Here is a 27,618-nt window from a genome sequence, read left to right as displayed (position 1 = left end):
TCTTAGAATCATCCCAGATTCTTGAGGCTCCTCTGGATCAGGAATCATCTGGGCTACCCTAGAGCTCTCACTGTCATGCCAGGATCTCAGGCTACCCCAAGATCCTCTATGCTTCCCCAGACATGTTTCATAGGCGAGGAGAAGACAGGGACCAGCAAATCTCCCCCATGGAAGACTGATATGCTTCTTGACCTTTCCCCAGTCACATCAAGCCCATGGGGATTTACTGTCTTCTAAGAGAGTTGGGCTACCAGCTCTGCTTCAGACTCATTCATGCATTCTTTCACGTATCACTCATTCATCTGACACCGGGGAAATAGCTCAAGGCTGCTGAGATGGATACACTGCAGAGCCCTGGGCCTCCAGAGCTCACAGTCAACGGGGACACACAGATGGTAATGGATGGAGACTTGCAGACAGGTTCCACCCCCTTCTACCACACATGGTTCTTTCTCCTGAAGAGTGGGGACCAGAGGACAGGTTGGGGCTGGGGAGAGTTTGACTGAAGCTCTAATTTACCTAAGTTATCATCACTCAACTGCAAGGTTGCTCACAAGTACATTCGTTCCCCTAGACACAGTGGCATACACAAGAGAGCATGAAAATCAATAGGATAAAAAAGGCAGAGAATTTTGCAGTGATAAATAGGCATGTTTGTCAACTTGCCCTTCTGCTGGAGTTTTCTCCTTGCCTTCCTTTTCTCTAAATTTGTCTGTAGTTCACAGGGGAGGGTAGGAAGCTGGAAGACAGCCCTGAGAGGGCTCATCGTAGCACACGTGGGGATCCTACTGTGGCTTTGTACAAGCCAAGCAGGGGGATGTGTTTTGTGCTTGATGGTACCAACTGAAGTACTCTTTCAAACTTGGTGTTAGCTTGGAACCACATCCATTTGCTAGATGTCAATTTTTAAAAGAGTTCTAAAGACACTCAACATTTTTTGGTGTCACTGGTAGTCATAACACTAGGCCATACTTTTATGAAGCTTCAGATAGAGAGCAAATACTCGATAAATATATGTAGTACAGTTGCAAGTCTGTACACACCACTCAGACATGAAGAGAAAATGCAGGATATTTTTCCATGACTGATCTAATCTTTCTCATGAATCCTGTCCCTGTTGTATAGTAAAAGGAGTAAAGATAATGGTAACTTGCCAATCAAGAGTAGCTCAGTCTGTTCCAGTTTTGAGAGGCTCATGGGGCTAAATGCTTAGAAGTTCTGATGTCTTTCCCCTCCCCCGTCCCACCCAAAGGTGGTGGCAGTGGCCCTGGAGCTCTTGCTTGTCGTGTGCTGGCCTCTAGGCCCTGTGGGTTCCTAGCCAGCCAGGTGTCTGACCAGTTTCTGGCTTCCACAGAGACCTTGTGGTTCAGTCAGGGCCCAGGGTACCCTGCTGGCTCACACCCTCTGAGTCTCAGCCACTTTCCCCATCTGCCCTGAGGCCTTTGATGTGGGCTCACTCTGTCCCTTTCCCGGAGACCCCTGTCAGGCCCACTCACTTGTACCTCAGCTACCATCTCTATTTTCCAAGGGGCATATGGGGACTTAGGGGCCCTTCCATGGCTCCTAAGCCTGGAGTCAGGCCTGAAAGCACTAATGCTGGCCATTGTTTGAACTTTTCAGCTCTTAATGTGACCTCTTCCTGTTAGTATGGGGAACAAGCTGATTCCCTCACAGGGGACCACCATGGAATGAAGGCTCATAAAAAATCTTTGCTTTTGGCTTTCCCCCAAAGCCATCTAGCATCTCCACCTGCCTGGATTCAAACTTGGGGGATAAGGTAAACTATAAACTTCCAACCTGATTAATTCCTTCCACAATTTTCATCTCTTTTCCTTCTCCAACTGCCCCCTGGAGCAGGAAGGGGAGGACCCCCACCACTTCATCTTATATCATATCCTCCAACTTCCATAGGGCAGCACCTTCATAGCCTGGCCATCATGATGAAAGTAGGGCTCTTCTCTATGCTGTGGAAGGAGTTAGGAGGTGAGGCCCCCAGGCTTGGCCTTTGATATGGGAGTTGCCAAACAACCAGGAACTAAGGATAAAAATGCACTGTTTTACCATCCCCTAAATTTCTCCATTACATTTTATATTTACGTATGAGCCCTAGTCTTTCTCTAGATTAGCACTGTTGCTTAGGAAGACATAAATATTAGGCTGATAATATGTTTTTTAAATTATTAAAAGTTATCTATTGCTTGTAGATTTTTTGATGATGGCCATTCTGACCAGTGTGAGGTGATACCTCATGGTAGTTTTGATTTGCATTTCTCTAATAATTAGTGATGTCGAGCACCTTTTCATGTGCCTCTTGGCCATCTGTATGTCTTCTCTGGAGAAATGTCTATTTAGGTCTTCCGCCCATGTTTTGATTGGGTTGTTTGTTTTTTGATATTGAGCTGCATGAGCTGCTTGTATATTTTGGACATTAATCCTTTGTCAGTTGCTTCATTTGCAAATATTTTCTCCCTTTCTGAGGGTTGTCTTTTCATCTTGTTTATGGTTTCCTTTGCTGTGCAAAAGCTTTTAACTTTAATTAGGTCCCATTTGGTTTTTTTTGTTTTTATTTTCATTACTCTAGGAGGTGGGTCATTTCAAAAAGACACATGTACCCCAAAGTTCATTGCAGCATTGTTTACAATAGCCAGGACATGGAAGCAGCCTAAATGTCCATCGGCAGATGAATGGATAAAGAAGATGTGGTACATATATACAGTGGAATATTACTCAGCCATAAAAAGGAACGAAATGGGGTCATTTGTAGAGATGTGGATGGACCTAGAGTCTGTCATACAGAGTGAAGTAAGTCAGAAAGAGAAAAACAAATATTGTATATTAACGCATACATGTGGACTCTAGAAAAATGGTACAGCTGAACCCATTTGCAGGGCAGGAATAGAGACGCAGACGTAGAGAATGGGTGGGGTGGACACGGGGTGGGGGTAGGGAGGGTGGGATGAATGGGGAGATTAGGATTGACATATATACACTACCATGTGTAAAATAGATAACTAGTGGGAACGTGCTGTATAGCACAGGGAGCTCAGCTCGGTGCTCTGTGATGACCTAGTTGGGTGGGATGGTGGGGGTGGGAGGGAGGGGATATAGGTATATGTATGGCTGATTCACTTCATTGTACAGCAGACACTAACACAACATTGTAAAGCAATTATACTCTAATTAAAAAAAAAAACCTTGTTCTTTGGCCTTAGACAAATCGCTCAATTTTAAAGTTACATTATTCCTCATAAGAAAAAAAAATGGAGGGACACACTACAAAACACCTAACCAGTACTCAAAACTGTCAGCATCATGAAAAAAAAAGAAAAGTGGGAAACTATCATAGACCAGAGGAGAGTAAGGAGACATAAGGACCAAACACAATGTGGTTTCCTGTCTCAGATTCTGGAACAGAAAAAGGACACTAGTGGAAGAACTCGTGAAATCTGAATAAAGTCTGAAATTTAGTTAAAAATAAAATAAAATAGGGGCTTCCCCAGTGGCGAAGTGGTTGGGAGTCCGCCTGCCGATTCAGGGGACGCGGGTTCGTGCCCCGGTCCGGGAGGATCCCACATGCCGCGGAGCGACTGGGCCCATGAGCCATGGCCGCTGGGCCTGCGCGTCCGGAGCCTGTGCTCTGCAGCGGGAGAGGCCACAGCAGTGAGCAGGCCGAACCACAAAAAAAAAAAAACATAAATAAAATAAAATAAAATAAAAAGTCATCATGCTGGGGAAGGGGGAGGAAAATAACAAGACATGGTCTCTGACTGGAAGGAATGATGACAAATGTAAATAAGTAACTGACTTGCAACAGGAATTTGTAAGTGCTTGAGGGGTGCGGTGCAACGGCCAAAGCAAGAGGGTTTGCAGGACTTGGTGTGCCTTGGACATGATGCAAGTAGAAGGGCGTTGAGGTCACAGATGACTAAGCTCTCAAGACTGGATTCAGGAATATGGAGGTTTTTGAGGAGGATCTGGTTCCATTTTGTACCCTGTGCTGCTAGAACTATACTTCCGATTGCTGAGCACACACTAGGCCTGGTTTCTGGGTGCTTTCTGGAGTTCAGTGCACCTCATGGGCTGCTGCATGAATTTGTGCTCTATGTGCCTGACCGGGTTCTAATTAGACACTAAGTTTGTAGCGAAACTTGACTCTTTCAGAGTTTGCCCAACGGAAACAAATGCCTTCTGAAAATGGGGCTAGCCTGTGGAATGTCTCCAGAGGTTACATCTCCTTTTCCCTAGCAAACTGATCCCCTAGCCACCCTCACCATTGCCAGCAGCAGCAATAGCTACAGCTACAACTATCATGGATTAGGGAGAGACAACAGAGTTCCATGCCAAGGAGGGTCCAGGATGCGAGATGATACACTCTTTAGGAGCTGATAGTGAGGCTGGGAGGCTCTGGGCACTCGGGGGCACATTAATGCAGCAAACATTTATTAGGTGCCTCTATATACTAGGCTTTGTTCTAGGCATTGAGAATAGAGTGGTGACAGAGACACAGGAAAGTGCTCTGATCCACATTACATTCATAGATAATGTAAAAAATAAATAAGTAAAAAACTATAAACCAGAACTATAAAAATATCAGAGACTAGTAAGTACTACACAAAATATGGAATTAGAGTGATAGGCTGAAGAGAAGTGGGTGGTCTCTTTGGAGGAGCTGGTCAGGGAAGTTCAGCAAAATGTATAAGACTTCTTGTGGGTATCTGAATTGAACACAAACGGCCCTATAATTATTACTGGAGTAAATTGTGTTAATTGTCTCCACATGCCCTGGAGCATTTATATGTATTATTTCTGACATCTACAGTTTATTAAGTATAGCAATAATTTAATAACAGGCCACACATCTTGTTTTCTTCTAAGCTTTATTAGATTGGATTAAGATAGTTTTGTCTACTTCTAGTGGAAGTGGAGGGAGTGAGTGAAAGAGATTGCTTCTTTGGCCCAAACTGCAAATAAGTCTGACAACCTTGCATAGAGAGCAATTTCCATGAAGAAAAAAATGGGGGAAGCAATCAATTCATTAAAGGCTGACTCAGAGGGGAGGAAATGGAGACATTGGATACAGGGAATATGGACCATAAGTTGTGAGCAATCTTCTCATTTATAGTTGATGGGAACATTATATCTCCTTGCAAGTTTTTCATTTCACAGAGCTAATGATCAGTCATGGGTCATTTCCCCCTAAAAACCTCTTATTTTCTCTGAAAGGATCCTTAAGAATGCACAAGGCTCAGAAACTAAGGAAGAAACTCTAATGGTAACACCCTAAAGCAATGAGAATATCAGCCATTGTAAGGTTTCTGAGACTTTACAGAAAGAATCACCAATAAAAGAATAAGCAAGCCCAGGGAAAAGGTCAGCTCATGCCAGTTTGGAGACAGGCTTAGCACTGAGTGGGCAGATGCAGCCATCTCATCTCCCAGGGAGGACCACTAACTAATTAGCTCTGCTCCGTGATTTAAAGCACTATTGATTTGTCCATGACATTAGTGGAGCTGGTATTTGAATCTAGGCATTTTGACTTCAGAGTGTCCATAACCATATGTTAAACTGCTCCCTGGAAGTGGTCGGCGGCACGTGGAGGGAGGAGGAGAGAGAGAGATGAGGAATGTGCCCTAAAGATTCAGATATAAGAGACGGTAGAGGAACTACCCTGGTGGCGCAGTGGTTAAGAATCCTCCTGTCAATCCAGGGGACACAGGTTTGAGCCCTGCTCCGGGAAGATCCCATGTGCCGCGGAGCAGGCCCGTGCACCACAACTACTGAGCCTGTGCTCTAGAGCCCGTGAGCCACAACTACTGAGCCCGCGTGCCACAACTACTGAAGCCCACGCGCCCAGAGCCTGTGCTCTGCAACAGGAGAAGCACTGCAATGAGAAGCCCATGCACCGCAATGAAGAGTAGCCCCCGCTCACCGCAACTAGAGAAAGCCCACGTGCAGCAACAAAGACCCAGGGCAGCCAAAAATTAATTAATTAATTAATTTTTAAAAAATAGACAATACAGCTCGAAAGAGATTCGGAGAGACGAGCCAGGCTGGCTCTCATCAGTTTTGCCATTTCTGGCATCATTCTTTATGAAGCCTGGCCTCACTTCCTGTCTTTGGGTTCCACCAGATCCCTCTATTTCTAATCACTTTTCTTTTTTGCTTAAGCCAGTTTGAATGGGTTCTGTTCATTGCAACCAAATGATCTCTGACTCAATAAATTAAATTAGGAGGGAACATTTTCCAGCAGGGGGTCTGAAATTAGAATTGTGTGTTATGTTAATCAGCTAGAGAAGTATGTGAGAAATGTTTTAATTTGCTCTTTCTTAAATTCACACAGTATACTAAGCAGGGATGATCTAACTGCTTTAATAACTAAGATTAAATGTCATACAAAAGTATAATTTATAAAAGGGAGTACAGGGAATTCCCTGGTTGTCCAGTGGTTAGGACTCTGTGCTTTCACTGTCGAGGATGCGGGTTCAGTCCCTGATCTGGGAACTAAGATCCCACAAGCCACACAGTTGTGGCCAAAAAATTTTTTTTAAATAGAAAAGGGAGCACAGTCTCTGCCCAGTGACTGGGCATTAGTACAATCATGGCTTCACTTCCACCTGGTGGAGTGGAATTTAAATTACAGGGATAGCTTTTTGGAATGGCAGTAAAACCAAGTAGCAATCAGTCAGAAGAATGGGTAGAGATGATGCATTCTTTTTAAAAGAAAAATAAATTTATTTATTTATTTATTTATTTATGGCTGCATTGGGTCTTTGTTGCTGCGCGCGGGCTTTCTCTAGTTGCGGTGAGTAGGGGCTACTCTTCGTTGCGGTGCACGGCCTTCTCATTGTGGTGGCTTCTCTTGTTGCGGAGCACAGGCTCTGGGCGCACAGGCTTCAGTAGTTGTGGCACATGGGCTCAGTAGTTGTGGCTCACGGGCTCCAGAGCGCTGACTCAGTAGTTGTGGCTCACGGGCTTAGTTGCTCCACGGCATGTGGGATCTTCCCGGACCAGGGCTCAAACCCGTGTCCCCTGCACTGGCAGGTGGATTCTTAACCACTGTGCCACCAGGGAAGTCCGATGCATTCTTAATTAGTCTTAATTTTTGTTTCTTAGTTAATGTGTTTTTAACTTATTGCATGAGTTCTCCATTGCTGCATTACAAATCATCCCCCAAGATTCAGTGGCTTTCAAAACCATCATGTATTCTCTCTCACAGTTTCTGTGGATCAGGAATTAGGACAGGACAAAGCAGAGATGGCTTGTCTTTGTCTCACAGTCTCTAGGACCTCAGTTGGGAAGATGTGAAGTCTGGGAGGCTCTAATCATCTGATTTGGGAGGCTTCTCCACTCATAAGTCTGGCCATTGTTGCTGGTTATTGGCTGGGACCTCACCCGGGCTGTCTTCCAAACACCTACATGTGATTTCTCCATGTGGTTTCTCCCCCGACCTCGTTTGGCCTTCCGCACAGGGTGGCTGCTGGGTTACAGGAATGAGTGTCCCTAGAGAGAACCAGGTAGAAGCTGTATCACACATTATGATCTAGCCTTGAAGTCACATAGCATTCCTTCTGCCACAGTCACAAGACTGCTCTGTTTAAGAGATGGGAATACAGATCCCACCTATTGAGGGGAGAAATGTCATAGTCACATAGTAAGAAGATTAAATTGGATGGGAGATACCGTTGCAGATATTTTTTGAAAACTATAGACAAAACACAATGACAAATGATGACTTTTTTTTTTTTTTTTTGTAGTACGTGGGCCTCTCACTGTTGTGGCTTCTCCTGTTGCGGAGCACAGGCTCCGGACGCGCAGGCTCAGCGGCCATGGCTCACGGGCCCAGCCGCTCCGCGGCATGTGGGATCTTCCCAGACCGGGGCACGAACCCGTGTCCCCTGCATCGGCAGGCGGACTCTCAACCACTGCGCCACCAGGGAAGCCCTATGCTGACTTTTTAAATAGACATGTAGTGGAAGTCTGTAAGTCCCCTACTTTTTTGAAAAGCAGGTTATTTAGTAAATTCTTAAGCCGCTTGATTGAAAATCTCATCACTTGAAAGGAACAGGTGACAGCAAAGGGGTACTCATAGTCCAGACTGGATTCTGCCAGCAAAGAACTGTTAGTGAGGTGAAACTCATGAGGGTTTCGAAGAGAGTGCCCATCCCATTCAAGCAGGACAAGTCAGATGTGTATCTTCAGACTTACAGACTTGAAGAAAGCAGACTTCAAAGAGTTCAAAATGGATGATCTCATGGTGAGAATCTCTGAAAGGGAGTATGGCTAAAAAAAGGATGGTTCTAAAAATAACATTCAGAGCCTAAAATTGTGAATGATCCTGATGAGGAAGAAAAAAAATGTCTAAAGAAAACAGTATGTCTGCTGATGAGCCCCCATTTTAAGAGGGCACACACACAAAGGTGGAGGAGGGGCACAAAAATCAAGGATGTGGATAGAATGCCACAAACTTTTAAGAATGTCAGAGGAAAGCAAAAGCACAGGAAAAGCTGAGGCTTCGAGGGTGGGGAAGCTACAGATAAATAACCAAGGAGATTCTTCCGACTCTGTGCGGAACAGGGGAAGAGCAGGCATCCTCCATGCCCAAGCCCATCGCATGGCCTGTTAAAACATCCGGAGTTAGCCTGCTAGTTAACACAATGCACATTTAGAAAATATAATTTTGTAAAGTTTCCTACAATTGACAGGAATAAAGCAGAATGCCTTTACTGCTATGTTGCTTCCTCCCTCACCATCATGGACTTTTAAATTTAGGATGACCATATGTCCTAGGCTGCTTAGGATAGGCCCAGTTGTACCTGTGGCCTGAGGGAATTATTAATAGCATTCCATGTCATTCTCAGAAGTGTTCTCGTTTGAATACTGGACAAGATAGGACAGAAATGGCTGCATAATTTACTAACCCCAGTGCAAAATTAAAATGTGGAGGCCCTTGTTCAAAAAGCAGGAAAAAAGTGCCGTTAAAGGTCCTAAAATATAAAACTTTTCCCTTTCTTCTGCAGTCTCTCTTGACTTGCTGTGGTGTTTTTTATTTTATGTTGTTCTAATTAAAAATTTTTTTCAATTATTAACATGAATTTTACCTTTCATCTTTATATTATGTAATGCAATATAAGAGCATTTAACTAGCATTTGGAACCACCAAAATTACGCAATTCACATTTTGCAGTTTGTATGTGTATATTTATTCTATCTTACCAGAACAGAGGAAATGTTGCAAAAACAGACTCAGCTGTTTTTATTTAACCTTTTGACATTCATACATTCGACCAACACTCTTTACCTTTGGCTTATTGATGAGAAAGAAAGGATGGAAAGGAAAAGGAACTATGGGTTGTCCTTGCTTTCCCTTTCCTTCTGTGTCACAGTATTCGGCATAAGTGATTGGCTGGAGGGAAGTAACTTGAGTAAGAAAGGATATGATAGGGTTCCACGGTCATTTGTGTTTCTTAAATTACCTTCCTCAGTGTACAAAGCAAGTTCTAGTTCTAAGGGAGAATGTAGCTTCTCAGATCTGTCATCAGCCCACTGACTCAGTCATAGATATAACACACTTACCTTGTACTCACTTTGAGTTCTGGCTGAACTCCATGCATTACGGATCCACTGGCATTCTGCACTCACGGGCTTTGTGAATGCTCTATGCAAATGGAGGAGCAAGGAATGGTGGTGGACATCTCCTCTGTTCATGTGCGGGCTCCAATGTCTCATCAGACTTCACTTGCAAAACACAAGTTCAAAGATAAAGTCAGGAATTTCAAGACAGCAATATGGAGCCTTAAACCATGATCATACGCCTGTGAAGTCCCTGGGTAAGATAAGGACTGTGTATGGTTTCTTGAACTTTAGCATGCATCAGAATCCTGTGGAGGGCTGGTCGAAGCACAGATTGTTGGGTACCACCCCCAGAGTTTCTGATTGTAGGCCTGGGGTGGGGCTCAAGAATTTGCATCTAACAAATTCTCAGGTGATGCTGATGCTGCTGGTCCTGGTCCTCGGACTACACTTGGAACACTCTCTAAGAGCAGTGAGTCTCACACTTGACTGTACATACCAATCACCAGGGTACCTTGTTAAAATGCGGGCTCTGACTAAGCAGTTCTGTGGTGGGGCTGGTATCGCAGGTCTGTGGCCACACTTTGAGTGGCAAAGGTCTGGAGTAGATAACAAGTACTACTCCAGGAGGAAGACAAGCTGGAACTTGAAATGGGCTTTAAAGCGTGGGTAGGAATTGCTTAAATGGAGATGAGAGCAGGACGCATTCCGGGCAGGACAAAGGGGACTATGCAAGGAGAGGAAGCAGGAACAGTGAGTAGAGGGATCTGGCCAGAGCAGGGGCAATTACTGGGACTAGGGAACTGGGGGTGGAGAAACTGGCCCAGCCAGAATGCAGAGGGTCCTCGGGGCTTGAATGTCCCCCCTAGAAGTGGCAGTTTTGGAGAATATGCCTGGATTACCAATCTCCCAAAGCGATTACCAATCTCCCAAACCAATTACCAATCTCCCAAAGCAATTCTCTATACCCATTGTCATTAAACCCTGAACAGCCAGTCAAACTAGCAGTCCCCAAGGGACCAAATACTCCAAGAGTGTAAGTTCTTTAGGGGGCGTCCTATGTTGAGCTCTAAGGTAGCAGAGGCCTGAGTCAGGAGATCTGGCTTCAGGATCTGGCTTGGATGGGTGACTCTGGGTGAACCAGGCTTGTCCTTCTTCTCTGTAGGGTTCCCCTATACCACAGGGGTGGGGGTGGGGTCTTAGATGATCTCTCAAGTCCCTTTAAACAAAAAGATTACATAATTTTGGGAATCTGCGTGTTCCACCCCTGTCAACACCCCTGCCGTGAGGGTCTGCCCTAATCAAACCCTGGTATGCAGGGTCAGGGCTGAACAGAAGTGGGGGAAGTGGGCCTGGTGCTTCCCAGAGGAAGAAGAGCTTCATGGCACTCCTGTTCCTGATCTTGGTGTCTCTTTACAGGATTAGGCACTGAGTCCCCAGGGATGGAGGCGGGTCCAGCCCTCAAAGTAGCATTCTCAGGAAATTTATCTTGACCATTAAAATCTAAAGTAGATCCAGGTGTGACCAGGAAAAGGTAGCGGGTAGTATTGAAAACAAAGCACCAAATGGATGAAGCTGTGGAGTAAAACAATGAAGCCCTGCAGCTTCTTCCCACCTCCCTCTCTGCTTACTGCGGCCCAGACTCAGGGTTTCGGGGGAGCTTCCAATGCCCTGGGAGGGGATTGTTGCTTGGGTTTAACATGGGTGGGAGGAAAAAGAAGGTCATTGGCCAATAAATAAACATGATTCTAGCAACTTGTAGATATTAACTAAAACTATGCACAAAAGATCAGAAAATTTCTCTTTGAAGGCTGGATGACCCAGTAGGTTTATCTCCTCCGCTGCAAGAACAGAGAGAGGGCACCCCTGCTTCCATTTGGCTCTGTTCCTATCATCAAGAAAAGGCTCCAGGGCTCTCCCCCGCCCCCCAGGGAGGTGGGTAAGCCCACTTCTCTGAGGTTTTTAATTCCTGGGGTAATCCCTTCCTTCCGTGCCAGGTCGGGGGTGGGGAGAACCTCGCATCCAAATCTTTGATCTGGGTTGCAGCAACAGAGAAACACTTCTCTAAAACTGTCAGGAAGATGGGAAGGGGCCTTGAAAGAGGGGTTGTAAATGGGCAGTTCACCTTTGATCATTCACCCTAGATTTTTTTTATAGCCTAGGATTATGGTTTTAGAAGTGCCCTTCGTGTGTCTGCACAGGAACCATGTGACTTAAGAACAATTAGATTATTCTAAAAGTTTAGAGAGATTGTGAACAAAGGACTTTCATTTTAATTAAAGAAAAAGGAAAAAAAAAAAAAGAAAACATCAGTCAAACCGTGAAGGTGATCCCAGAGCTAGTAATAACGTGGAAACCCAATCTGGTTTTTTCAGTGTAATAGGATACTCTCTGGCCTGGCAATTCCACTAAAATCTATTAACTGACAAGGGTAGGAGATATATTTTAATTACTCACTCCCCACCCCCCAGATAAAAGAAACAAAGCGTTTGCTGTCTGTCATTGTTGGATTTTTATTTCATGCTATTTAAAATGTCAGAAAAACAGAAACTTAGTCTGACTTTTTTTCACTTGGGTATAAACAGATATTAGGGCTCACTGCTGATTTCCAATTAATTTCATGTGTGTGGTCAAATACTTCATAGAAAAACTAATTCATCATGGCTGTGTCATTCTGTGTGTGTTTCTATGAATGTCTCTCTGGCCTCCCACCCCAATACCACATGAAGAGAAAGAAAGTTTACAATCTGTTTGTCTTCAAATCTGGTCAGTGAGAGATTTCATCTTTGCCTAGGAAATATAAACAGCTTCATGTCAGTGTTTAGGGAAAGTTTGCGATTTGGGGGGGAGGAAGAGACTTCTCACATGTGGCCAGTTCTCAGCCCGTTAGCCACGGCCCTCCTGCCTGCTCCCTGAGCCCTCCTCTCCCAGGCAGCATGACTGTGAGGCCCCCGAACCACACTGGCGGCTGCACCCCAGGAACACCCCATTTCCTGCGGCAGCCCTGGCTTCCCCTGCTTGTGCATCAGCTGGGAGGCAAGAGCCCTGTCTCTGTGGAGCTGGCAGGTTTGCCTGGCATTCACCACACCTAAGCTGCTACGCAGACCCAATCCAAGCCACTGGGGTCACGGGGAACGATCTCTTCCCCTCTAACCTTTGTTATACAGCTCTAGCTGCCTACCTCCTTCTCCAGCACCCTTGACCCCTTAGGATGGAAGTGGAATCCACTACTCCATTGGCCGGTACTGAGCCACGACCCAAGACAGGGCTTCTACCTTTTCTGCAGCGGGTCTAGACCTAATTATAGAATTACCCAACACATCATCATCCCTAAGAGGGGACAGCAGGCATCTGGTGGACAGTTAGGATGGTCTTCCTTGCAGTGAGAGAGCCACAGAGTTAGATGCTGTCATCATTCCTGCACAAGGCCCTGACATCTGCTTGGGAGGCCCCAGAGCTGGGAAAGTGGACACCAACCTCTTGTAGTTGGACACCAACTACAACCTCAGAGCAGAGCCCTGAAGACTGATTGATGGATGATGTGAACGGCAAGGGATGGGGTCCTCTTTAAGGGAGCTGATCAGGGAAGTCCTCATAAAGAAAAATATTTAAAACTTCAGATATTCCATTTTTGAATGATTTCTCTTCTTCCCTATCCTCAGCTACACACACACACAGACATACACACCACAATTTCTTCTTTCCCTCATGATTATCAACAAGCACCAGAGATTTTTTTCTTGCTTCTGCCCAGTAATGCATAGTTTCCTAGGGTGCAAATGACAAGGAAATATGTGAGTTCCAGATGTTTTCATATGTTCTGAAATATTCAATGCCTGGGTCTTTATGACCCCAAAATAGCTCATCAGAGTAGTCAAAACCTCAGACAGTTTGAGACAAATCCATCTAAGTCTTCACGTATTCATTCGTTCATCCAACAAATAAGTACTGAGTGTCTTGCGTGTGGAAAACAGGAACCATCCAGGGAACACAGAGGAGAACAAGACATAGACAGTTGTTTGGTGATACGTAGATGAGCCCTTGGTGGACTCATCAGACTTCTCCTTGCCGTTGCGTTGGCTTCTTAAAGAGCCTCTTTCAAGTTCTCGGTTTGTCTGCAGCTCTCAGGCTATCAGCCTGTGTGTGGTACACACTCAGTTTGGGCTGCTTGGAGATGGGAGACTGGGCGTCATTTCTGCTCACTCTCATCGAGACAGGATCTATGTGCATGTTGTAATTTTATGTTCTTTCTGCTGGAGGTTATTGGTTACCTTAAGCCTGTGGCTGGGAGAGTGGGTTCCAAGATGGCAGGCTCTCAAAGGGCCAGTAGTGATTGACAATGGGAAGGCCAGAGGGTCCAGTCCTGTGGGGAAGACAACAGTAAGGTAAGTTAGAAAAAGTGAGTGCTTTTTAGAGGCTATCGTTTCTACTGTGTCCAGACTCCCCTGGGTTTAGCAGAAGCGGAAACTGGAGCCCTGTTAGGTCTGCTGTAGGAGAAGGTATTGTGCCAGAAATCTACGACAGGATGGAGGAGTTGGGAATGGGATATGCGCTGAGCCCCATTCTAAGGGGAGCAGACTTCCCAAGTGCAGGAGACAAAGCTGAGTGTAAACTGGAGGGTGAGGCTGGACAAGGGGGACAGAAGAAAAAGCCTTCTATCCGAGGTCCCTCAAGCCTGGGGGCTCAGTGGGATCAGCCTGTCAGGTTCTCACCCAGGAGCATCTTAAAGGCCGTGAGCTGCCGTTGGCAGTTCTCAATCTCTCTGACTTGGAAACCTGGAATCCTTACCCAGGGATCTTTTCACAGCTTTCCACCATTAGCAGTTCCTCAGATCTGTATACTCTTCAGCAGCTGACCAAGGGCCAGCCCCTGGAGGACTTGGGAACACAAAGGGATTCCAGGGTCCCTCATCCTTATCCATGGAAAACCTAACGTGCAGATGCCACCTTAAATCCAAGAGAAAAACTCTGTCACAGGATTCACAAGAAAGATTAGTACATCCTTATGAATTATGCATTCCACTGTTTTGTCTTGGTTTTGTGTTTGCTTTTTTTGCATTCCATTTTTTTTTTTTTTTTGCAGTACACAGGCCTGTCACTGTTGTGGCCTCTCCCGTTGCGGAGCACAGGCTCCGGACATGCAGGCTCAGCGGCCATGGCTCACGGGCCCAGCCGCTCCGGGGCATGTGGGATCTTCCCGGACCCCCTGCATCGGCAGGCGGACTCTCAACCACTGCGCCACCAGGGAAGCCCCTGCATTCCATTTTTATTGGGAGGAGGTCAAGAAATACTTGTTAACCCTAACCTGCCTGACAAACTCTTATTCTCCTCCTCCTTCCCACAGCCCTCCACTTCTAAGTGAAGTCCTCCTCACTCCTCCCTCATCCTTAAAACTTCCTTCCTTCCCATCACAGCCCCTCACTGCATTGGAAACTTGGAAATGTGTCTCCTCCACAACACTCTTAGCTCCCTGGTGGTGGAAACACTGGCTTGTTTTCCTTTCATGCCTCTCTGTGCCTGGCACTTCACCCAGCACAGAGCTCCATTAAATGTTTGTTGGACCAGTGAATGAACGAGGGGATGAATGAAGGCATGTAAAGCTGCATCTGATAGGGACGTCAGATGACTGGGCAGACACTGACGACCAGGCTGGCATCAATGTGCCTCCTTTGTGCTGGGAGGACATCACTGCTGCTGGCTCACCTCCCTCCCAGCCAGAAAGGCTTCTTTGCCCTTTGGGCTTGCCCTGGTGGCTGTGGGTCCTCCTGCATTTTCAGGGCCTTGACAAGCACAGAATGAATGCTCCTTTGGATGGCACCCTCATCAGATTACATTCAAATCGCCTTCTCCCCCAAAACTTAAATTGTCTCTTCTTCCTCCTGAGGTATAATAATCCCTGCAACAGATTGTTTCCTGTTCTATAAAACGAGTCCCTTCTGCTCGCCACATCCCCACCGTGGCATTATCTTCTCTCAGTGTTTTCTACAGTCCTCTCTTGGGCTCCAGCTTACTTTTCAAATAGGAGCTTCCTTGTCCCTGAGCACAGATTCCCCACTGACACTGGAACCCCTTGCCTGGCATCTGGCAGGTCTCAGCCCCAACTCAGCATCCCTTGGCTTTGTAGACAGATGATAAAAGAGGAAGGTCAACCCTGTCTTCTCACGTGCAGTCCTCTCCCTGCCACCTTCCCAGGACCTCAGCTCCAGGATTGTTTAGCCTTGGTAGTTTCTTTATCTAATTTCCCAGCACACTTGGACTAGACAATTGGAGATTCAGTTAGAGAGTGGGGCATTCTGCATGCTGTCCCAGGGAGATTCACCATTCCCAGACCCCCCTCTTAGTGGATTACTGGTGTCTAGGAGGGCATCAGTCACTTGTGGTTGCCCAGCAAGGAGAAACAGTAGTGGAGTGGGGTGGGTGGGTGAGAGGTGTGGGAGAAGGTTAGGAAAGAAGACTCTAGGGTGGGTGGGAACCAGCCCACCAGAAGTGGGTCACCTCTGCAAAGCCATAGGCATGTAGGCCCTGGAGCGGTAGGGTCCTACCCAGAGCTAATATTGAAGGAAGCATGTTCTGGGAGGGACTGAGATTATAACACATGCATGTTTGCATGTGCGTGCGTGTGTGCGCGCACACACACACACACACAGCTTCAAACAGTATCCTCTGAATCTACCCCAGGCTAGAAACCCAAATGGGATTGAGGTATTTGGGTTGGGTGTCCTGTAAACTGTGCCCACGCAGTCAGTGTAGGCACTAGGACTAGCCACTGGTTACATTAGGAAGGAAATCAGGTTAATAGGCTATGACTTAGGGCAACGCTACACGAGGAAGGTGCCGGGTAGTAATTTGCTTCTAGATTCACTTTCCCCCTTCTCCACCCTGCTTTCTGCACGGACAGAGGACCACAGCCGTAGGGGTTCCCTGTCCTCTGGCTTTTGATTGGTTTCAGCTGATGGAGAACCTCAGCGTTAGAGGGAAGGAAGGGAGGGGTGTCAGGTATTTATTCCCCCAACTCCATCCTATGACATGGCCTTAGTCTGGCTGTTTCCTTCCTTTCAATGCATCCCAACTCTGCACAGCTCTCTTTTGTGGTTCTGGGAACCTCTCTCTCCCCTTATCCCGTCAGACTTAGGGAGAGTAGCAGCTCTGCTCTGTTAGCCCTGGGTTTCTAAACTGTCCTTTGTGGTTGTCCCATACTCCAACCTTATCTTTGTTATTAGTTAGCCCGTTTATAAGTAAAACCTCCTTGAATTATCCTAATTTGACAGTGCTGTTTGTCCCCTGTTAGAACCCTGACTGATACAGATAGAAAATCGTATTTCAGTAAGATCCCCATTTTGTTTAAAAAAGAAATAGTCAGGAGCTCAGTTGAGCTGGAAGAAAGAGCAGTCAGGTGTCAGAATAGCTGACTGAAGCTACAATGAGCCAAAATGAAAGTAACAGTGAAGCCTTTAATCACTTGCTGTGATAGTATAAGCAGGAGGCTAAACCCGAGAAGGCGCTGATTCCCTCCTGTTTCATTTTCTCCGTGAAACGACACCTTGGTGTAGGGCCAGGTGGATCAGCGCTGCTGTGGGGTGACCTCAGTGTTGAAGGGGTTCTGAATAAGAGGCTCTGGCAGCTTGACAGACCTGGGAGCGGGTTGGGGGGAGGACCGAGAATGGAGAAGTGCTGGGTACTGAGTCCCAGTGGGGAGAAACGGCAAGGTCCTCCCACCTCCCTTTATACAGAGGTCTCAGCAGAGGTACCTGGAAGACCTCTGCCCAAGCCCTCAGATAAACAGACCTAGGCATGAAGACACCAGGGATAGGGATGTAAATATGTGAAGGGCTTGACTGGTCAAGGAGCCTGAGACTAGGCTGCAACTCTCTCCAGAGACTGTTTTGCCCAGGCTGTGCACCGAGGCCAGTGCATGGAGAGCAGCTTTCCCGGTATGGCTGCCAGGGAGAGCCTTACCTGGGGTCAGGCCTGGAAAATCACACGGGTTTGTAAGCAGGAGCTGGACTCCTCAACTGTAGAAACACACACAATGGATGAAATACACCAAAATATTAGCAGTGTTTTCTCTAGACCTAGCTGTCTAATAGAAATGTAACATGAGTCACGTATGTCATTTTAAGGTTTTTAGTAGTTGCATTAAAAACAGGTGAAATTAATTTTAATAATATATTTTGTTTAATGTGTCCAAAATATGTCAAGCACCTAAGTGTTTAATGATAGACTTTATACTCTTTTTTTTGATACTGAATCTTCAAAATACAGGGTGTATATTACACCTATAGCACATCTCAGTTCAGATGTTCACATTTCAAGTGCTCATGGCAACACGTGGCTAGTGCTGCCGTATTCAATGGCACCGCGCTAGGTGACGGGATTGCAGAGTCTTAAAAAGTATTTTTCAAGTTTTCTACCACAAACGTGTTTTAAATTTTATTTTATAAATCCCCAATCTATAAATGTTATCACATCTGGTTTTGTTTATTTTCAATTTTATTTTAGTAAATGTTTCCTCTTAAAATGGATCATTTCTACCGAGGAGATCATTTCCTACCACGTAGCAGCAAAGTTTGAAATAACAGATTATACTATTTCTGGACAGCAGTAACATGAACAGCAAAGGACTTCCAAGAGATACCTGTGAGTAAGCAATTCAAAAAATGTCTTCTTAAATCACTTTATGGTGCAAGTATTTGTAAACATATAAAATACACTGTTGGGCTGCACCCCACAGGCTTGTGAGCCTTGTAGTTGCCCAGCCTCGAGACCAAAGAAAGAGCTTGGAAACAGGGACAGAGGCACCAATGGTTTATTGGACATGGGATCTTACACAAAGGGTCCTGGAGCAACACCCCACTGTGTGCAGCAGAGAGTGGGCAGGACATGGCAGCAATCTCCACTACTCAGGGAAGAAGGCGGCTACCATTTATAGGGGGAATTGATGTCAGGTGGGCTCATCAATTACTAGGGACTAATTAAGCCCTATGTAATTAAGAGGATTGGATAGTCATGTGAGCAAAGCAGGGACTGGTTGAGCAGGGGATGTACAGAGAGCAAGAGAGCAGCCATTCTTGAATGGCTTGACCATACATACATGTATGTATAAATGTCTGTGTTGTCTGTTACATTAAATATTTAATATATTTACATGGAAAAGGATTCTCTCCTTGTCTGTGGTGGCCTAAGAAGGAAAGGGGCTATTACCATCTTGAGTGAGTGAGCCTGAAGTGCATCATCTGGGCAAGGGCTGCACTTGGTCCAGCCTTGAAACCTCAGGAAGAGGGGGTGTGGCTGCAGCAGACAGAGGGGGCTGCTCTGGGCGGGCGCCTGGGTTTGCACCTGCTCTGGCTGGGGCCTCCTCTCTTCCTGGAGTTGCTGCCTGCGTGGTCGGAGCGCTACCCAGACCTAAACCATCCTGCCCCAGAACCGGGATCTGACCCACTGGAAAATAGGCAACTCTTTCTAACTAACTCTAGATGTTTTTCAAGGAATAAGTGGAACTCTAAGTGCCAGTTCCAGAGATCAAAGGAAGACTCAACTATGCAGGCCAGCCCTGCTCTATGCCAAAAGGTGAGTGTTTACTCTTGCACTTTGGGACAATAAAAACATAACTTGCCTCAGAGTTCACAGTCCTAGGTTCGTAGGAAGCAGACACAGGTTGGTTACCTGGTTGGCAGGTTGATTGGTTTGGAAACAGCTGCGTGAGAAGGTAGCAGAGAATCAGCCCTGTGGCTGGAGGTGGTGTGGAAATGGAAAGAACCTGAAATGGGCATCAGGATGCTTCCCCTTGACCTCTCTATGTGACTTTGAGCAAGGCATCTCCCTACCTGGGATGTTGTGTTTCTCCACGGACAGGGGATTAAATTAGAATCACGAGATGATCTCTAAAATCCATTCTAGTGAAAGCATTTTGTGATTTTTGCCTCTGGAGGAAGCATTTAAAAGGCAGCCCAAAGGTGAATTTGAAAATGACTTTCAAGTCTGATTCCTGAGAGAGCTGGGGCCAGAATTGGAGAGAGCCTGCATTTATCATTAGGATCGCTGTTGGGTGGAAAAGAACTGCCCCACAGCCAATGACCTGAGTAGGCAGGATTCACTGAGAACCGCCTGGACAGACTTCAGCCATATGAAATACCTTGGGATAATGGTGCATAAAAAGCATAAAATTACAAAAATGACAGAAGTGTAAGGACCTTGGGAGATCATCTAGTGTAATCTAGTCCCCATAAGAGGGGACTTGCCACAGGTCACATAGTCAGTTAGGCAAAAGACAGCTCCCCTGACTCTTGATCCAGGTCCCCTGCCATAGAACTGTCCACTGCACTTCCTCCTTTGCAGATGTGCAGAGTGAGGTGACATAGGCAGAGAGAGAGAATTTAACCTGTGAATGGTTTAATAATATGTTTCAACCCTATACTTCTACTTTATTATTACCGGATACCTCTTTCTCTGTTTCCTGATTACTCCATCTTTGTCCTTTGGCTTTCAACGTTTATTAGCGATGATAGATGGAATACAGGGACACACAGTTTCATTCAGTAGACATTCACTGAGAGCCTTCCACTGCTGAGGATGCTAGATAAGTAAGACACTGGTCCATCGGAGCCTGGGAGATCCGCTTTCCCTGCCAACCACAGTCCAAGGCAACGAGCTCCGTAACACCCATGGAAGGCACTGCTTCGGGAGCACGGAGGAGAGGTGGTTTGCCTTGTCTCAGGCCCGTCAGGGATTGTAGAAGGAGATAGGTTGGCAAATAGAGATCTACCTGTATATAACAGATACCGATACTTTGCTTATTTGGTAAAGGAGTTGAATTCAGCCTCCAGTATGGGTAGATATTTATATTTAATCCACAACCACCAGGCAAGGGCCATGGAAACAGGACCTCCCCAGGATTCAGTCTCAAAGTTCTGCTCAGTCCGCAATTATGCAGCCACGTTCTCCACCTTGTCTTTTTGCTGTTGTTTACACTGCCAGCTATATGCGCTTGGCTTATTCGCAGCCTAAAAGCCTCCGCCAAAGTCTTTCTCATCCCACTGAAGACACAGACCTGGGGAAGGGACAGCAGGCTAAGCCAGGCGCATGACTGAGCATCATTCAGGGACCACGATGGGCCTGGGGATTCCCTTTCCACCAGGAGGTTTGGGGGAAAGCTTGATGGGAGTGAAAGTTAATCTGGGTCTCTTTGAATAGAAAATCAGCTAGAAAATGCCAAGCACGTGACTTAGTTAGTCCTCTCTCCGGGTAGTCATTTACTTGTAAAAGGAGCACTAGTCAAGCTATAAATGTCAGCTCCTTGCCTCTGCAAATGTGGGATAAGGTAACCCCCTGAGTGCTTCAGCCTGTACTCTTAAACCAAGGATCCCTGACGTTGGTGGGGGGCAGCCAGACACACTGTCTAGGAATCAGCCCCGCCCCCCCGGGAATGGCCCCGGGTGCTGTAGCTTTGGGGGTTTTTGTCCTCAGTGAATTTAATGCATCTCCTTCCTAAGGGCAGTTCCTAACTCTACCTTTATTATATACAAAAGATGATAACTCTTTAAAAACACGATGAGAGCTGAGTTTTAATGCCCAAGCTTGGGTCTCTACCTGGCAGCTTTTCCTGTATCTAGCTGAGCTGCTCTCAACAGCCTTCTCTTTTGTGAGCTAATCCCTCTCTTGGCTCCTGTCTGTTAATGGCCTTCCCCATCCCCCTGAGGCAGCATGTGCTTAATGATATCCAATAAAGAGGGAGAATTTTCCTTAGCTGTCCTCTAATTTTTGGAATGTATTGTCCCCTCCATAGTGTCAGAAAAAAAAACAAAAACGAAAACAAATTAAGCTCTAAAGCAGCAGGAGAGCTAATGGACCTGTCTTTCCCAGAGAAGGGAAAACAAAGCTTCCAGCCATTTGCAACTCCTGAATCATCCCGCTGAGAGGTGATCAGTCCCAGCCGGATAACGAGCTCAAATTCGCCTATTCAGTGATTGGCCTTTGTTCAATTCTCTGCTACCTGAATTGTCTTCCTCACTCCGCCTTCAGATACGTTGAACCAAAAGTTCACCTGAGGGGCAAGAGATGGTGATTTGAGCATCTAGCCATCATAAATCACTGGTGAAGTCTTGAAATTCAAGGCAATATAAATCCGTGCCATTTGGCTCATTATGGACTGGTATTACCAGAAACATTTTCAGTGCCGATTGTTTTAAATATGAGAGTTCTTTATTATTGTCCCCTGTCCATTCAGATCATGGAGTGATTATTATTGAATATTAAGGGACTCTATATTCACAGAGCATGAGGTTCCCTCCCAATATTTCCAATTTATTGCTGTAGATGAAACACACATACAGTAATAAGTCAGTTTTAGGAGAAGAATCTTACCCTCCAAACCTTACATAACTGCACTGTAATCTTGGCTTTGTTCCTATCCAGATACTGGGCTGAACACTGACAAAACAAGCCAGCCAGTTTGAAAGAAGATCTCATTTGATTGTTTTCCCCCCACTAAATTAGCACATTTCTCAGGCATCATTCGGAACAATGGTTCTCAATCCTGGCTGCAATTAGAATCATCTGGGGACCTTTAAAAAAAAAAATCAATGCCCAGGCCCCACTCCAAATCAATTAAAATAGATTTTCTGGAGGTGGGCCTGAGGCATGGGAATTTTTATAAAGCTTCCCTGGTTTTAGCAATGTGCAGCCATGGATGCGAATCACTGTTTTAAACACGATCAAAATTAATGAGTATGAGTTTTGCTTGCACAATGACTATTAATTTAATATTTGTATAAAACTTAACATAGTCATACTTCAAGTCAAATAAAGCCAACAGGAAGCTATATCTATATAGTGAAAAATAGTCATGTTCCAATGCCACTTAGATTAGCCAGATCTTTGGAGGTCATAAAACAATAACATAAACAAATCTGGCCAAAAAACCTTTTAGCAACCAGTTTCTTATCTGGCACATTTCTAGTAGCCCGGGGCTGTTGAGGTGTCAACATTCACTCTTCATCCTCTCCATTGAGGGAGCCTGGTTGGAAGCCAAGGTCTAACTGCACTACTGGGGGGTGGGGACAACTGAGATCAGACCCGGGACACAGCCTCCTCACACCAACATTGGGACCACTGAAGACTGTGGCATCTTCTTCTTGAGAATTCCATGACAACCCGAAGCATCCACCTCAAGGATGTTTTCTCCACTCCACCACATCCACCCTTCCCCCCCCCGACCCCCAACACACACACCCTGGGCCAATCCTGAAGGCAGCTCTGTGTACCAGACACGACCACACTCCAGAAAAGACATCCTGGCTGCTACAGGTCTGCAGCTTCCCTGCTGAGGCAGAGCCTGCTTCCCTGAAATTGGTTTGCCAAATTCACGTATCCCCAAATGGTCCTTCTCACAGAGAGGTCTGATCTGCAAGCCTTATAACATCTTCGTTGCTTTAAAGAATGGAAGAAATGTCTGTTTCTAATTACAACATTTACAGCTCCCTTTTCTCTCCTACGGAAGACAGACCCAGCTTCTTTTTGAAAACTTGCAAATATTTCACATTTGTTTGGCGAGCAGATTTCTTTCCAGGTTTTTGGAAAGCTGGTCACTGACACATGGCTGCTGAGTGATATTGTCGCTGAGTGCAAACATCACTTGTTCCCAGCATAGCCAAACCTGCTTTTAGGCCATGCCAGGAGGCGGGAGGGGTGAAACTGTTGTGGAACCGCCCCAGGGCTGCTGAGAGTGGTACTTCTGTCTGCAGAAACTCAGAGAGAAGAACTGAACAAGGTGTATGATGGTCTGTCTTGAACCCTGCCCCTACCCCACCCTGACCCTGTCCTAGACACCAGTTGATTCTAGTTCAGGCCTCTATTTAGCATGAGACTACAGAAAAACCTAGTGTCCTTTTTGGGAGTAAAAACGGAATGGCATAGATCCTGGGATATCAGGCCTCTGGTCTGTCCATTCTGAGCCTGGTCCCAGTTACCACTGGGCTCCATTAACCTGCTAGATCCTTTTCTATAAAGGGTACAGATAGAGCAAGATCCAGCCTGGGGTAACTGGCTGCTGAAGCCAGGTGCTTCAGGGTCCTACTCCTGAGTATAATAATCACCTTGGACCCCAGGTCAGCTCCTCATCTGTGCATATTCATGATGGTCAAGTGTCATTGGGGATTGCAAGACTATTTAATGTAGACACTAGAATGTTAGCACTAGAAGGAACCTCTTACGTTACAGAGGGGTCTGTAAGGCTTAGCCGAGAGAAATGACTTTCTCAAGGTCACACACTAGTTAGTGCCAGAGGTAGGAGGAGAACCCAGAAATCCCAACTCCCACACAATGCTCTTTCTACCACCCTTTGCTTTCAGATTTTAATGAGAACCAGACTATGTGTGTAAGTTGATGAGCATATTCTTTTCCCAGAAGAGAAGACTGCCTGGGGAAATGACATGATTAATAGAATGTTACTCGGAGTTTCAGAGGGCCAGTCCAGGGTTTGTGCTGGAGAGAAATGGGTGAATCCAGGAGTCAGGGGTGCAAGAAGCCACACTGTGAAACCCATGCAGAGAGACACTCGCTCCCCCACGTTGGGTGCAGGGAAACTTTCTGTAGCTCTACGGACAGTCAATAAAGAACCAGGAAAGAAGCAGCGCTCCAAGAGGAACCTAAATCCCTGAGTTAGAAAAGGAATTATTCTGAGAAAGGAGAGAGAAACCAACAGAGGGAAAAGTTAATCCCTTTTTAACTGCTCTTTGTTTCCGCACACAAGCTGAAGCAAGTAGGAGGAATTTCCAGCTCAGAACCCCCAGTCAGAAAAGTCTGGTCAGTTTATTTAACCTACAGCCAGTCCAAGAGAGGAGACAGGCAGGGACTTAAAGGGACACTGCCATTTTATGGGGGGAAAAACCCGGCTGCTGGAATGAAACTGTCTGTTCTCAGCTAAGCCCAGTGCCACAGTCAGGAGGGCAAGGATTCCCTTGATGCCAGGCAGTGGGGGAGGCAGGGGCAAGTTCCCAGGGGCTACTGGCAGGATATGGCTGCTCTCTCCCCAACTCTCTGGAAAAATACAAGCAAGGAAATTTGAACTTGGTTCTTGAACAGGCGCATTTTGTGTATGAGTGTAACGTGAGCACCCAGCAACCCCCAGGCCTTCGTCTCTGGTGACTTACCCCTCAGTGGCTCTGGAGACTGCCAAAAAGGGCTGGTCGCTCAGAGCTCAGGCCTGGTTGTCCTCTAGTTCCAATCAAAGGAAGACATGGAAGGTGATGAGAATGTGTCTGAGGGGCTGGAGGTCCGTCCTGGGGTGCAGCCTCCCCTCCTCACGGGAACCAGAGTCATGTTGGCTGGGATCCCTAAAGAAATCCTGGTAACAGAGAAAATGAGCTAAGAAGAAGATTTCTAAGAAAATGGTGACGTTTATGTCAGATCAGGAGTGAGCTGGAGGGCATTAAAGTGAAGCCCCAAGGAGCTGCTCAGGGACTAAACAGTGGGTTCACACGGCCCAGACTCTGGGAGGCCATTTTTCCCCACAGGGGGTGCAGGCTGACTGCCCTGGGACAGCCTCTCTGACGTCCCTTCCCCCTCCTCACAGGGCAGGCTTCAGGCTGGCAGCTGCACTGTAGAGACTGGGAATGGAAAACCAAGTCTCTACTTGCATCCTCAGTTCTGGCCACTGTGCTAGGGAAAGCTCTTCCCCCAACTGTTCATTCCCAGATCTGAAAAACAGAGCTGCAGAGTCAGCGTTGCCCACCCAAGGGCTCTGACAAAGGATGGGCACAGTTCTAAAGACGTACACAGAGAGAGGACTAAGGGGTAAAAAGAAAATTCCACCTGTCTTCAGGGCGACCACTACCCCCCATCGCCTGGGCAGCAGCAGGAGGTACCAGTTTTGTTCCAAACGAATCCTGGACTGGTGAGCACTGCTGGCCTCAAAGCTATAAAGTTGCACCCCAAGGACATCCCAAGGCCCTTTGGTGACAGACCTCCTTAGTCGGCGTGGGTGTAACTCATGTCCACCCTGTGCCCAGCTCTGGGTGGCACGGGAGACAGCGGGGAGGAAGACGGACACATCCCCAAACTCATTGAGGTTACATTCTAGTCAGAAAAACAGATAGCAAGCCAAAGATGATGTGAGGGAGCTAAGGGAGGAGCATCTAAGTAGGCTGGAGGGTCGGGGAAGGCCTCCCAAGGGAAGTGACATAAATCCGAGATCTGGGGATCAAGAGGAATTAGACAAATGGGGTGGCAGGGACTGTGAATTGTCTCTCAGTAGCCACCTCCTCTTCTTCCATAATCGCAGAATTTTCTGTTGAGTCTGTGACTTCCCAGAAAACAACTACAGTTCCCAGCCCCTCTTACAGCCAGATGTGACTAGATTCTGGCCCGTGGGAATAGGTGACTACCTTCTGGCCCGTGGGAAATGAAAAGAGGTGGAGTGTAAACTCCTGGATTTGGGGAAGGGAGCTGACCCTCCTCTTGCCCCTTTGCCCCTTCTACCTGCTGCAACGTGGCAGTGGTGGGGAGCCTTCTCGGAGTAAGTCAAGGAAGGTGACACCCCTGGTGACCAGATAGAAGCCGCCTGGGCCTCTGATGAGCTCTCAGACCAGAGAGGCCACAGCCGCTTGGAGTTTTATATGAGAGAGAAATAGACTCCTACCTCGTTTAAGCCACTGTTATTCTGGTCCCTCTGTTAGAACGACCAAAGTAATATCCTAACTAGTACACAGTGTGAGGGAGCAGCAAGGTGTTTCTGCTTCTATTCATCTGATCTTCCCAGGAACCCAGTAAGTAGGGGATTATTATCAACATTTTGGTGTTACAGAATCTGAGGCTGAGAGAGATAAACTGTCTTGTCCAAGGTCACATGGTGGTAGAGCCAAGGACCCAAAGCTCAGGTCTTCATCCCTCCAAGTCCAGGGAACGTGCGCTAGGCCACACTGCGTCCCTCTCTCTAGAATGGGTTTCTGTGCTTCCTCCCTTTGTGAGGTGAGTTGTCACCAAACCAATTACGCTCCATCCTCATCCCCCTCCCCTAGGCCAGTCCAGACACAGTTCATGGTCTTCATAGCACAGGCCCCGCCCCGCCGCTGCAATAGGTTTAAGTGCCTACCTACATGACATGGGGATTTGGGGTCAGGGATATGACCCTTGTCACTTTTCTCAGGGGAGCTCTTAAATTTTATTCTAAAAGGGAGTACTTGGAAGTATCCCCTCTCCCCCAGCTTAACCTGCTTTCCCTGTGCTAAGGACCCAGGAGACTTGAAGACACCAACGCTTGGAGAGCCCAGGGGACCCTCTGCTCCTTCATGAGGGCAAGTTGCTTCTCTCCTTATTATGACAGTCTAGACTTCTTAGCCGGAGTAGCCCAGCTCCTCGGGCGCTCCTTGGGACACTGTGTAAGAACAATTCTGTTATTTAATCTTTTGTTAGTCCTTTGACTGATGGCATGGGAAATCATGGGCTAAGCCATGTTCACACAAACCCTCAGCCGCTGTTCTCCTACTGAGGAGCTCCTTAGGTTATGAACCACCTCCGGGGTACAGCATCTGAATAACTCAGATTTTAAAATATTGATTTTTATTCGTCACAGCCAGGAGGCAGCTTTACACAGGCATGTGGCTTGATTGGGCCATCGTGTGCCTCAGATGCCTGTAACTTGCAAAGATTTCATGACTGAAGCAGCCGGGGAGGCAAGGATGCAGCTTCCTGGGAAGCCTGCTGCTTAATGTGGGACCTGGGGGTGGGACGCGGGGGTACAGGTCAGGCCCCGGGCATCATCTCAAATAAGCAAAAACCACGTCACTCAGGCAGGCCTCGTCTGGATGCCTTCCTCTTTTCTTTCATGAAGCTCCCTTCATGTCCCTTTGTTGTTACCCACAAAGGACATCTGAAAATCAGGCTCCTCTCTCAGTACTGCTGTTTTCCTCTAATTGCTTTCCTCATGCATTGCTGTATTAGCTTTGAGACAGGAGGCTGCTCTAAATTGGTAATAACTCTGAGGATTCTTTAAAATGTTTTGGAAATCTTTACGAAAGATTATTGAGGCTCTCAGATAACCCCTCCCTCTCCCCAC

At 46.6% G+C, this 27,618-nt stretch overlaps 1 long non-coding RNA gene across 1 annotated transcript in view; it reads left to right on the top strand.

The window, feature by feature from the left end:
- LOC113621438 (uncharacterized) overlaps positions 1–27,618 on the top strand; it is a 76,589-nt gene that overhangs the window by 36,743 nt on the left and 12,228 nt on the right. Inside the window, exons 6-7 of the long non-coding RNA XR_003433192.1 lie at positions 18,069–18,206; positions 19,055–19,136. This is a non-coding gene — a long non-coding RNA (uncharacterized LOC113621438). The remainder of the gene's footprint in view (positions 1–18,068; positions 18,207–19,054; positions 19,137–27,618) is intronic.

Source organism: Aethalodelphis obliquidens, unplaced genomic scaffold (genome assembly GCF_003676395.1).
Source record: "Aethalodelphis obliquidens isolate GAN/ISIS:26980383/991018 unplaced genomic scaffold, ASM367639v1 scaffold1, whole genome shotgun sequence".
In the NCBI taxonomy this organism is placed as follows: Eukaryota; Metazoa; Chordata; class Mammalia; order Artiodactyla; family Delphinidae; genus Aethalodelphis; species Aethalodelphis obliquidens.
Note: the sequence above shows the minus strand (reverse complement) of the source record. Positions and strands in the feature narration are given on the sequence as shown.